Source organism: Tachyglossus aculeatus, chromosome 5, assembly GCF_015852505.1.
Source record: "Tachyglossus aculeatus isolate mTacAcu1 chromosome 5, mTacAcu1.pri, whole genome shotgun sequence".
In the NCBI taxonomy this organism is placed as follows: Eukaryota; Metazoa; Chordata; class Mammalia; order Monotremata; family Tachyglossidae; genus Tachyglossus; species Tachyglossus aculeatus.
This window is the reverse complement of record NC_052070.1, coordinates 19,684,465-19,694,014: the sequence shown is the minus strand read 5'-3', so window position 1 is coordinate 19,694,014 and position 9,550 is coordinate 19,684,465. Positions and strand designations below refer to the sequence as shown.

General features: G+C 44.9%; 1 non-coding gene across 1 annotated transcript; it reads right to left on the bottom strand.

The window, feature by feature from the left end:
- Positions 1–8,397: 8,397 nt before the first annotated feature.
- On the bottom strand, positions 8,398–8,535 carry LOC119929021. Its single transcript, XR_005451165.1, has one exon. It is a non-coding gene; the product is annotated as a small nucleolar RNA SNORA7 (small nucleolar RNA).
- Between the last annotated feature and the right edge of the window lie 1,015 nt (positions 8,536–9,550).

The window sequence follows — 9,550 nt, the reverse complement described above, 5'->3', positions numbered from 1 at the left end:
GAGTCACTTAACTTCTCCAGGCGTCAGTCTCCTCATCTGTAAAATGGGGATTCAATACCAGTTTGTCCCCTCTCCTTAGCCAGTGAGCCCCATGTGGGACGTGGTACATATTTATTACTCTATTTATTTATTTATTTATTTTACTTGTACATTTCTATCCTATTTATTTTATTCGGTTGGTATGTTTGGTTCTGTTCTCTGTCTCCCCCTTTTAGACTGTGAGCCCACTGCTGGGTAGGGACTGTCTCTATGTGTTGCCAATTTGTACTTCCCAAGCGCTTAGTACAGTGCTCTGCACATAGTAAGCGCTCAATAAATACGATTGATTGATTGACTTTGTCCAGCTGGATTATCTTATATCTACTCAGTGCTTGGTGGTCAATCAATCAATCAGTCGTATTTAGCAGCATGGTTTAGTGGAAAGAACCCAGGCTTGGGAGTCAGAGGTCATGGGTTCTAATCCCACCTCCGCCACTTGTCAGCTGTGTGACTTTGGGCAAGTCATTTAACTTCTCTGAGCCTCAGTTACCTTATCTGTAAAATAGGGATTAAGACTGTGAGCCCCCTGTGGGACAACCTGATTACCTTGCATTCTCCCCAGTGCTTAGAACTGTGCTTGGCACATAGTAAGTGCTTAAAACATGATTATTATTATTATTGAATACTTACTAATAATAATTATAGTATTTATTAAGTGCTTACTATGTGAAAGGCACTATATCAAGCACTGTGATGGATATAAGCTAATAGGGTAGGACATGTGCAGAGCACTGTACTAAGCGCTTGGGAGAGTACAATACAACAGAATTAGCAGACATTCATTCATTCAATCATATGTATTGAGCACTTACTGTGTGCAGAGCACTGTACTAAGCGCTTGGGAAATACAGGTCGGCAACATATAGAGACGGTCCCTACCCAGCAACGGGCTCACAGTCTAGAAGGGGGAGACAGACAACAAACAAAACAAGTAGACAGGTGTCAAAACCATCAGAATAAATAGAATTATAGCTATATGCACATCATTAATAAAATAGAGTAGTAAATATGTACAAGTAATATAAAGTAATAAATATGTACAAATATATACAAGTGCTGTGGGGAGGGGAAGGGGGTAGGGCAGACGGTGGGGGGGGGGGGGTGATGGGGAGAGGAGGAGGAGAGGAAAAAGGGGCCAGTCTGGGAAGGCCTCCTGGAGGAGGTAAGCTCTCAGTAGGGCTTTGAAGGGAAGAAGAGAGCTAGTTTGGCAGATGTGTGGAGGGAGGGCATTCCAGGCCAGGGGAAGGACGTGGGCCAGGGGTTGACAGCAGGTCAGGTGAGAGCAAGGCACAGTGAGGAGGGTAGCGGCAGAGGAGTGGAGTGTGTGCGCTGGGCTGTAGAAGGAGAGAAGGGAGGTGAGGTAGGAGGGGGCAAGGTGATGGAGAACTTTGAAGCCAATAGTGAGGAGTCTTTGCTTCATGCGAAGGTTGATAGACAACCACTGGAGATTTTTGAGGAGGGGAGTGACATGCCCAGAGTATTTCTGTAGAAAGATAATCCGGAAGCAGAGTGAAGTATAGACTGAAGCGGGGAGGAACAGGAGGATGGGTGATCAGAAAGGAAGCTGATGCAGTAATCCAGTCGGGATAGGATGAGAGATTGAACCAGCAAGGTAGCGGTTTGGACGGAGAGGAAAGGGCGGATCTTGGCAAGGTTGTGGAGGTGAGACAGTCAGGTTTTGGTGACGATTGGATGTGTGGGGAGAATGAGAGAGCGGAGTCAAGGATGACACCAAGGTTGTGGGCTTGTGAGATGGGAAGGATGGTAGTGCCACCTTGCCTGCCTGCCTGCCATTCCCTGCCCACAGTGAGCTTACAGTCTAAAGGGGGATTGTAAGGGCCTAGCAAATACAGTTATAATTATCATCATTGTACAGAGAGCAGCAGCAAAGTAGGATTTTGGCACCCTGCGATTCAACTCAACAGCCCTGCAATCAATCGATAGAATCAATCGTATTATCATGAGCCCCTACCACATTCAGAGCATTGACTTAAGTGCTTGGGAGCATATAATAGAAATATAAGACTCCATTTCTGCCCTTAAAAATATTACAATCTAATGGGACAGACAAACATAATGATTCACAAATAGTAAGAGCAGAAGAGAGAATGAAATTAGCAATAGCAGGAGTATGGGAAGAGGACTAGGTTTTTTTTAATGGCAATTGTTAAGCTCTTACTATGTCTCAAACACTGCTCTGAGTACTGGGGTTGGTAGAAAATTTTTTAGGTTGGTCACCGTCCCTGTCCCTCGTGGGACTCAAGTCTAGGAGGGAGGGAGGGGGATTTATTCCTCACTTTACAGAGAAGGGAACTGAAGCACAGAGAACTGAAGTGTCTTGCCCAAGGCCACATAGGACCAGTGGCCAAGCCGGGATTAGAACCTAAGTCCTCTGACTCCTGTACTCTTTACACTAGGTAGGCCAGGCCGCTTCTCCAGCATTTGAATGAAAAAGTGAAAAAATATACATGGATACATATGTAAGGGCTAAGTGTTGTTATAAAAACTTTTGGACTAAGAGCGGTTGGGGGTTGACAATAGCTGAGGTGACAGATATTAATTGGAAGGGAAACAACTGTGTTTTCTTATTGAACAGCTGCAGCTGCCACAGCGATTGAACAGTTTGAGTTGGAGCATGACTCCCATACCCGGAAGAGCTGGCTGAGTGTGGAGGTTTTCCATTCACCATTAAACCCCAGCATAGAGCGACCTAAAAGAAGAAGAGGTCTTGGAAGCCTCTTTTACTAACCCAAGGATGATCTGGGATGATTTAGGCTAGTCCATAAAAAAACCACAGTTGGTTCCTGTTAACAGCAGTTGGATGGTTCTTAGATATTTAACTTTTGCAATATCCTTGATGACATCTCTGCTTCTGCCCTCCATTTCCTAATGGCTAACTGGTTTCTTTCTCTATACCAACTGGGGAAGCGGAGGCCTGAGAGGGAGCATAGTTGAGAGAGTGCACGGGTGCTCAAGGAGGTCGAATCAATTTTCAGGGCTCACAGAATACTTACCTTTAATAAGGCTGCTCTGGCTTTGGATTTTGATTCCTACGATGTCCATTTCCATCCATTTCCATCAGTAGTATTTACTGAGTCCTTACTGTGGCTGTACTGAGCACTTGGGAAAGTACAACACAACAGTTGGTAGACATGTTTCTTGCCCACAACAAGCTCACAGTCATTTCCTATGGATATTCATTCAATGCCAGGGATCGAACCTAAGCCATAAACCAATGGGTTAAACACGCCAACAGCAACACCTGTCAATCGCCAGAAGCAGCATGGCCCAGTGAAAAGAGGAGTCAGAGGACCTGGGTTCTAATCCCGGCTTTGGCAAGTTGCTTGCTATGTGACCTTGAGCAAGTCATTTAACTTCCTTGTGCCTCAGTTTCCTCAACTGTAAAATGGGGATTAAATACCCATTCTCCCTCCTGATTAACTTGTATCCACCCCAGCACTTAGAACAGTGCTTGGCATATAGAAACACTTAATAAATACCATGAAAATATCAATGTTAAGAGTACATATTGAGCACTTACTATACTAAGCCTTGAAAAGTCCCTGGTGCCAGACCCAATCTAGCCCACTGAGTTGGGTTAACAATGCCCGGCCACCAGGATTGACTGCCTCTCAGTCCACAAATGCTAGCACAGCCCCACTTCTCTTTCCCCATTGTCTCTCACTCTTTGCCCCTCTGGCTTCTCGCCTGTCTCGCCACCAACTCTTGGCCCACATCCTACCTCTGGCCTGGAATACCCTCCCTCCTCAAATCTGCCAAACAATCACTCTTCCCCCCTTCAAATTGGGCAGGAAACAATTTCGGTCACCAGACGTCAGCTTGGAGAATGCAGTTGCCAGCCACGTTCCGGTTTCATCAATCGTATTTATTGAGCACTTACTGTGTGCAGAGCACTGTACTAAGCGCTTGGGAAGTACAAATTGACAACATATAGAGACAGTCCCTACCCAACAACGGGCTTATGTCTTTTTGGGTGGGATCTCCTTCCTGAGACTCATCTTGAATGGGCGGGGGCCAGTCAGACCAGGGTTCCAATGAAAAAACCAGCAAGGAATTCTACAACTATGGGGAATGGGAAGTGGAAGACGCAACCTTGATTTTTGCACTGACAGGCATTTTCTGCGGCAGCAAGACAAAACGCATGTCCTTCAAAAAAGGAAGGACAGGGAGTTGTGTTTACCGCAGGCCTGTCAGTGTTCCATTCAAAGCCTAGTTTGATAAACTGGATTAAAAAAAAATAGGGAATCACTAATCCTATGTTTACAGATTTCAAGACACCTTCAGTATGCATTGCCTGACCCAGCCATCGAACCGGCACATCAGCTGGAAAATGATGGCTTTCATTTTTTTTAATAGTTTTTTTTTTGGTAGTGGGGAGAGGTTCAAGAGCTGAGAGCACTTGGGGAAACTCCCTTCAGAGAAAAACCTCACTTTAAAGAACAGCTTGGGGAAAAAAAATTGTAGAATAAAACAATAACTACTGGTCTGTCTAAGATTTAGAACGGCGTTCCGGTCAGAGAAGAAACAGTCTGATCCTTGGAGGGTGGGAATGGAGATCCACAAAAATGCAATTGGCTTGGGAAACATTCAGGATCCCCCCAACTCTGGCACATTAGTGCTAAGAGGGAGTCTGTGACAGGCAGTGACACCCACACCTATCTGTGCCGCAGATGGATGCACTGCTGCTTGTAAGAAGCCTTTGAAGATCTGACCCTTCAGGGAAAAATGAAGCATTATCACTGCTGCAATTTTGTGTGTTTAATTCTGAGAACATGCTGTTCCCTGGCTGGTTTATGCAGAAAGCACATAGCGTAGCCAGTGACAGAGCCCTCCCCTGTCCAGCTTACACTCCTTCTCCCTTCCGCTGGCTCCCACCACCCAACCTTGGCCTGACTTCATGCACATTCTCATTCCCAGGCATGCTCAGATTGAGGCCCAGGGACTCACAATGTTACCTTGTCTTGCTGCCTTTCCACGGACCCCTGCCCTGGAGTTTCCTAGGAAAACAAGGAAGGGGTGGGAAAAACAGGGGAAAAGGAGGGAGCAGAGTGAAAAGAGAGAGATCAATAACAACTGAGCCCACAGACAAGGAGCCATTATCCCAGTGAGGCAACCACTCCGGGCCTGCTAATTCCCTGAACTCTCTTCCCTTTGATGCTTCCAATTCTTGGAAATGCAATTCAGGACCTCTTTGCCCCACTTATTGCTCCCTTGTGCTGTCTTCCCCCCCCACAACTAAAGAGAAGTGGCAGGGTGGCACAAAGAAAATGGTGTAAGAGGAAGACTTCAGAGAGAGAAAGAAGCCTAGTAAGAACTTTAGTCCCCTGATGGATGTTGACAGTTCTGAATTAAAATCATGACATCCCAAGCTTGACTATGAAATCCATGTGGAAATGTCCTTAAAAAGTCACTTTGCCCTTGAAAGGATTCTTCAGCCATATTTTCAGATGGCACCTTGCAGGAGAAGGAAGCCACAGGTAGCTTCAAGGGAAGAGAACTGGATTTATGCGTTGGTGGCGGGGGCGGAGGAAGAGGAAGACAGAATGGGCAGCTCTGGGACAGATGGAGACCATTCTTCACATAACCAAATGAAATCTGACCAAATTAAAACAAAAAGCTTTAAAAAAAAAAACCGATTCCAACTCCTGCGCTGGATTGTTTTGTTTTGTTTTCCAAAATCTTTACCCTGATCTCCTTGTTCACAGATGGGAACAGATAAATTCTGTGAACTTCGATGACATGGCCTAAATGTAGCCGGAACTTCTGAGATTCAAGTTACCTCTGTAGGACTCCAGCAAAGGACCTTTGACCACAGGGGCTGGTCACCTTGGTGACCCTGAGGCCCCCTCTGTGGCCACTACCATCTCATGGCCCCAGTCCCTAAAGATCATCTCCTCAGTTCCCCTAATTCCCCGATGCCTTTAAGAACTTTCTGTGGGCCAATGCAGCCACACAACTTACTTTCCATGACTGGGTCAAGAAAGCAGAGTTAGGAAGGAAGCGATCCAGCAGGGAGAATCCCAGGCCAACAGCTATCATGCCAACTTTCTCCCCTCCTCCACTGAACAGTTGAAGAGAGGCCTTTTCCAAGCAAGACCCTGGGATGGTACAGAATATAAATCCAGAGAGCATGAAAGTAACCTGAGGTCACAAAACCAGGATGAGCAGATGATTTCAATACCTAATGAAACTAGTTTCTGGAAAATCCGGATCAGCCCGGGGCAGGAAAATAAACCACAAGACAAATTTCCACTCAGAGCAAAGCTTTGCAACAGCCTCGGTGGAATCATTCTTTGGCGAATACATGTCGCAGTGGGAAACCCATTCTGGAGAAAGCCAGAAAAAGGCTCACCTATGCTCACATGTGAAACCCTTAATCAAACAACAATATAGAGCCGGCCCTACAAGTACCTCCTTCCTGGAGGACAGCCAAGCCAGTCTGTTCTCCCGGCTGATCAGAAAATGGAATCGAATGTGTTCCATACCCTGGAAATCACTACAGGCAGGGGGGAGAACATTTCCCCGAGAAGCTAGACGAACACTTTCTGTAACATGAACGCTGTTTTGCATGTTCACATTTAGGTGGAATAGTTCCCAACTGGACCCTGCTCATCAGAGAACACAAAACTGCCGTTAGAATTTCTAAATGGGCTGCTGCTTCTTATATATATGTGGGGGAACGTCCCATTCAAAACTCACCAGACACCACTAGAGCTTGTTAGGTGGACAGAGTCTTGAAAAGTCATGCAAAATGCACATAATCATGCCAACAAGACAGAGGAAGTTGAGAGGAGGGAACAACGGTTTGGAAGTTTTCCTGTGGGGAAAATATGGCAACCTCAAATCTGAGAGGTCAGTAAAATCTCACCAATCTGACTTGTAAAAATACACTTGCGGCCTGTTCATTTTTTCTTTGTTTTTTTTCACCCTTCATTGTTTTATTCTGCTCCAGGTGCTGATAAATTCAGAATCATGCTAGCTTATTCTGTGTGGCACTACGGACTCCATCTCTCCTTCTTCAGCCCAGCTCTGGCCTAAATCCATCCCACTGAAAAAATTGTCCTATCTTTAAAGCTCCCTCGACCCACAGACCCCAGAAAAGGAGATTCTACGATAACCTTGAGCCACAATCTTCATCCCTACATTTCCCGATTCTCTTTGCCTAGAATGGTCTCTTGTAACTACCCTGCATCCCTCATGCTGCAGTTTAACATTCCTGCGGCAACAAACACTGAGAACAATTGACCACTGTCTGCTAGGTCACAGACTGTATATATTTGAAGACAGTTACTCAGCATCCCATTCTTGTTTCTGTTACAATAATAATAATTGTAGTGTTTGTTCAGCACTTACTCTGTGCCAAGTACTAAGTGTTGGGGTACATGCAAGATAATCGGGTTAGATACAGTCCCTGTCCCAGACAGGGCTCTTATTCCCCAAGGTCCTACTTTTTTATCAAGTTGTTTATGTATCCCAGTATGTTCCTTGTCTTTTTAACAGTATAACTATATTAGTAATCCGAGTCCATATGCGATCCATTATGACCCCTGATCTTTTTCGGCTGTTCTTCTAAATTCCCATCTCAGATTTGTTCTTTCCCATCTCAAATTTACAGTTTGGATTTCCTCTTAAATGACACAGCTCCTCTAACATGTTATCCACATAAATCAAGGCCTAAAAATACACTTTGGTAATATACTGTAAAAATCAAAGCCTAAAATATCTGGATAAATTCCTGGTGCAGGCTTGAACTTTTTGTCCAAATTTCCAACTGCCCTTCTGTGCTTTACCCTGCTTTCTGGTTATGTTTCCAACTTGTCAGTCCCCTTCTAATCATCATCATCATCACCTGAAAATTGAATGACCACCTACTGAGTACTGAGCACTATACAACCACTTGGAAACAAATCACCAAAGTAGACAGTGTAAACCTTGCCCTCTAGGAGTTTACAGCCCAATGGGACAACTTAGAAATGAGGAAATGGGCTCCCAGTTGTACCACTTGCAACTCTCGGGAAGATTTTATTTCCATTTGCATGACTTACCCCCAGCTTTCTGACTTTCAGAAATGTTTTCAGTGGGTTGATTAAAAAAAAAACCCATAAAAAAACAAGCATGAACATTGTCATGTCTTGCCTCCGACCCATAATGATGCCATGGACACATCTCTCCCAGAATGCCCCATCTCCATCTGCAATCATTCTGATAGTGTATCCATAGAGTTTTCTTGGCAAAAATATGGAAGTGGTTTACCATTACCACCTTCCGTGAAGTAAACCTAAGTCTCTGCCCTCAACTCTTTCCCATGCAGCTGCTGCCCAGCACAGGGGAGTTTTGACTTGTAGCAGATTGCCTTCCACTCGCTAGCCACTGCCCAAGCTAGGAATGGAATGGGAATACCTCTGCCTGACTCTCCCTCCCATAGTCCAGACTGGTAGAGTTCCAGAAACTCTCCAGGTGTGACCCTGAGTGGGGAATGAACATTGGCCATTCCCATAATCTCAACATGATTATTCTTCTCTCTGTCTCAAGTCTGGGAATTATAGCCTGGTAGGATGACAGGCCCCACCATATTGATCATCGATCTGACCCTCTGCTTAATCTCCACCAGGTGTTTAGAGAGAAATGGCATTATGTTTTTCCACACTGAGCCCCAGAGAAAGTCCCATATGAGGCAGAACTGGAGAACTGAAAGAAAAGACATTTCTTCTACTGTAATTTTCTGGAACGATAAGGTGGATCCATGATTGAACTATATTCTCCAAAGAATGACCGTGAACCCAGAGTTCCCAGCAGGAATGCTATTTTTTGTGGCCAAATATACCCACTAAATAAGACCACAAATTTAGGTTGGCTGCACAGTGCATTAAGCAATTTCTTGAAGTACAGAGAACAGTGTGGTGGTGTGGCATGGCTGGGTATCAGACCAAAACAGGAATTCTTGAAAATGCAAAAGCTTGGCTAATTTTTTTCAAGCTCTCCCATTGGATTTCCTTCTTCGGCAGTCCCAGAACAATCCCCCCAGAATTACACCAAATCAACCCATGTTTCTTCTGGGGCCTTAGGGATGATAAAACTGCAAGCCAAAGTAACAGCTTCACATCATTAGATCAAACACACCTTGACATAAACCCCATCTCGTTTTCTCTGTGAATGCAAGACACTTGCAGGGTGGAATGGGAATAAGGGGGGCTGAAAAATTAATCAATAGGGAGATGCAAAAGGGACCATTATTTGTAACCGCTGAATGAAAGACTGGGAAAGGTTGGCACTGGGAACTCTGGGGTTTCTCTGAAAATCCCCTAGGCCACCCTGTCTTCCCCTAAAGCCATCTCCTACTGACGCATTTCTCTGTGCCTTAGTCCAGATTCCTGAGAGCTCTCAATTATATCTTCAACATGAAACCTCAGAATTTAAAACAAATCATTCCTGGATGAAAATGCAAAGATAGGAAAGCCACAACCAATTGGAATATTTACCCAAATGCAGG